A 4,141-nucleotide genomic window follows, 5' to 3' on the forward strand; every position below is an offset into this window, starting at 1 on the left:
GTCGGTGACTGGGTGACTTTTTTTGGGTCGGTGACTGGGTCACTTTTTCTGGGTCGGTGACTGGGTTCGGTGACTGGGTGGGTCGGTGACTGCGTTCAGTGACTGGGTGGGTCAGTGACTGGGTTTTGGTCGGTCGGTGAGTGGGTGGGTGAGTGGGTGGTGTCGGTGAGTGGGTGGGTAGTGTCGGTGAGTGGGTGGGTGGTGTCGGTGAGTGGGTGGGTGGGGTCGGTGACTGACTGAATGGGTGGGCGAGTGGGTGACTGAATGGGTGAGTGGGTGACTAGGTTGACTGAGTGGGTGGGGTGACTGACTGAGTGAGTGGGTGGCTGACTGAGTGAGTGGGTGACTGAGTGAGTGGGTGACTGGGTGGGTGAGTGACTGGGTGGGTGTGGGTGACTGGGTGGATGTGTGGGTGACTGGGTGGGTGGGTGGTTGACTTTGACTGGGTGACAGTGGGTGGGTGGGAGACGATGGGTAACTGGGTGACAGTGCGTGGGTGGGAGACGGTGGGTGACTTACCTTGACCGGGGTGTTTAGTGGCGGCAGACGATTCCCCTCCTGGCATTGATATCCCCGTGGCATCTGGCTGGGGCAGGAGGTGGGTTCGGGAAGTTGGCGGGGGGGCAAGAGTGGCAGGCTGGGGCAGGAGGCCCGTGCCGCGCTTCCCCTCCGTCCGGGAGCCGGTGCACGTGAGGGTGAGTGCAGGAGGGCCACGCCGCGCTTCCCCTCGGTCCGGGAGCCGGTGCACGTGAGGGTGAGTGCAGGAGGGCTGCGCCGCGCTTCCCCTCCATTCCTCGTTGGGAGCGAGGGGGGAGGAGCCTGGAGTTTGCTGCTGAGCAGGAGGGACGCGCCGCGCTTCCCCTTCGTCCGTGAGCCGGTGCAGGGCGGCGCACGTGAGGGTGATGGTGCGGCTGGGGATGATGCGGAGCGTCCGGGTTTGGGTGAGGGGGGAGAGAGTGAGGGGCACCGGGAGAGAGGGGGGGGGGAAGTGAGCTGCGGTCCGGCTGACGGGGGTGCGTGTGTCTCTCCTCCCTGCCTGGCCCGCAGGCCAATGAGCTGTCCAGCAGACATACACACACAAACATTATTTGAGACTTATATATATATATAGATTTAGTAATGTCCATTTCTACAGTTTGTTTTATTTTTTTTAAAGCTGCAGTTCAAGCAATATCCTGCATGTGTGTTTTTTTTTTTTAAATAAATCAGTTCTGTAGTAAGAAAAAAGACTTTTAGCATTTTCTGTTTAAAAAACAACAACTTTGAAAGACCAATTTTCTTGTATTCTATTTTTAAAAGCATGCTTGTTGCTATAGCAACCACTTACATTCCTCATATTTAAAGATGTCGCCAAACTTTGCCGATCAATAGACGGAGAACGAATTGACCGGCAGCTATGCAGCTATTAATGTAATTAGAGATTGCCCACATGAAACTATTGAAGTAAAAAAAAACGGGAGCTTGAACTGCAGCTTTAAGATTAACTTGATGCAGCAGACGTTTAGATGCTGCTATTAACCGAGTTCCACCAATACAGGTGGGACCACAGGCAGGGAAAACCCAGCGCAGAATTCAGTGTTCCAGACAAAAATATCAAGTAAAGACACCGACTCTCTAAAACAACGACACAAGAGTTTGAAGCAGGAGAATGTGGTTCAAATTCCGGCGTCGGCTCCTTGTGACCTTGGGCAAGACACTTTATCTCCCTGTGCCTCAGCATCAAAAACACAGATTGTAAACTCATCTGGGCAGGGACTGTCTCTGTAATAATCCTGTGTGCTGCGCACCGTGCACTATACTGTAATTGTGACCCGCTTTGCATCCCTTTGGGGAAAGGCGCTATATGAAATAAAGTGGTTGTTATTATTACATTGCTTACAGCAGTTGAGCGAGTAGCATCAAACAATTTGTATTTTTGGTCCCCATGTAAACTGGACTGCCCCTTTAATTAAAGGAATAACTGAACTGTAACGTGGATTTCCACATTTGCCAGCAAGTTTAAGAACTATCTTCTTGCCCTTTCCAAACAGATTTTATTTTTCCATCTGATGCTCCGTTCAGGTTATGTCTGAAATATGAATTGTCTGGGAGGTAAAAATGGAGCTCTCTCCAGAGCCCAGTGCAGCCTAAAGGTTACCATGGTAACCTCAGATGCTAGAGATCATGACTCATGGGGCAAGATACTAAGATTGCACGAGTTAAACTCATAGCTTTGTGGGGGTGATTACCGCTTTAAAACAGGCTGGTGTGCAGTAACTTCTGGTTATAGGCTTGTAGATTGGGAACATGAAATGGCTGTTCTAGTATTGAAAAATGCTCCAAAATGCTACCAGTGTGCACAATGAATGGGAAAACACTATAAGCACAGGGTGCTGGATCTGCACGTACAAGACTTCACTTGTTAGGCACAAAGGTTAGTAGTGGCTCAGTATTTTGCATCCAAGTGTCGTTTCCCCCCCCCCCCCAAAAAAAATGCGGGGAGCGAGGGAGACAAATACTGACTCAGAGGGGGATGGTCCTGCTTTGTAAGATCACCGGATTTTAAGGTTAACACTTTATTTATTTACTACACCATGAGGGATTAATGAAGATGGCATACTTGAAGCAGCAATCTCACCCCTAACTTTCAGGGTATTCTGGCAAGCGAAGCACAGATTAACTGCAGGGCTGGAAAGGGACTTCTCCTTCGTGTCAGGTGTCTGCTCAGATCCCTCTAGCTCAGGTCTCAAACTCGGTCCTCAAGGGCTGCCAACAGGCCAGCTTTTATGGATATCCCTGCTTCAGCACAGGTGGATCAGCCTTCGAGGACTGAGTTTAAGACCCTTGCTCTAGCTCAATGGTTCTTTGATGCCCATGTCTGCCCAGTGGGTTATGTCGTATGCGCTGGCAGTTCCTTTACTGGTTTACACAATTGGTGGACTATTCCCCAGATGCTATCATGGCGCATTTCCCCATCATATTTCCCCAGGGGACCTCAGTCTTCTAATCCCACTGTAGGTATCCTCCCCCACCCCCACCTGCTTCTGTCTAGGAGGGTGGGCCCTTGGTTAGGTATGGGAGTTAACCACTAAGTGACCCCACACGTGGTTTACAACTATCCGAATTCAGAAAAGCTCATTAGTAAATGCAGCCGCCTGCCTCAGGGATTGACCATAGACTCACACAGGGTCTACAACTTGGCGTTTGACGCGATGCAGAGGATAAAAGACGGAATATACAATGTACAGCAACCAGCAGACAGTTAAAAATATCATGTATTCACCTTTTCCACTGGAAACCTCAAATTTCATTTATTTATTGTGATGGGTTAACACTGAATGTGCAGACTCCAGTTCATCTACAAATATATAATTGGAGATGGGCGAATATTTTTTTGGCCGGATTTGGATCCGCAGTGGACGGGCCGGTTCCTCTGGTCCGCAGATCAATCTGGAAAAGGGGACGAGTCGCAGATCTTGTATTATTACCCATAACACTGCGCGGATTCCGTAACCCGCGGGCGGATTAGTCGAACGCAATCTGCAGATTGCGCAATCCGGCCACGAACTGTATCCAATGGCGGTTTTTGATGAATCCGCCCAAATGTGTTTGCAGATTTTTTTTTTACACCACACAACGGATTTTGGGGGCCAACATCAGCAAAGATCCCGGAAACAGATTTGGGTGAATTCGCCCATAAGATTACGGATCTTTTGACATGATCTTATCGCCTACAGCAGGAGTGGCCAACGCCAGTCCTCAAGGGCCAACACCAGGATATCCCTGCTTCAGCAAAGGTGGATCAGTCAACAAAAGCCACCTGTGCTGCAGCAGGGATATCCTGAAGACCTGGGGGTGGCCCTTGAAGTGGCGTTGGCCACCTCTGGCATAGCTTGTATAGAACACGGGCAGAGAAGGTGTGATGCTGGATTTGGAGGTGCGACGTTTGACTCTTACTACCCTGCACAATGAAGACCGAGCACAATACTCTTAACACGACACCCACGGAGACAGCAAATTGCGCGTTTGCATCTCATCTCTCCTTTTATTGGAAAAAAACATTAGATTTAGAAAAACGGCAGTTCAGAAACAAAACCAAAAAAAAAAAAAAACGCTTGGCAGAAGTTTGGACATTGGGACAGAACGAGGACAGGAACAGATC

The sequence above is a fragment of the Ascaphus truei genome, chromosome 3, assembly GCF_040206685.1.
Source record: "Ascaphus truei isolate aAscTru1 chromosome 3, aAscTru1.hap1, whole genome shotgun sequence".
Lineage (NCBI taxonomy): Eukaryota > Metazoa > Chordata > Amphibia > Anura > Ascaphidae > Ascaphus > Ascaphus truei.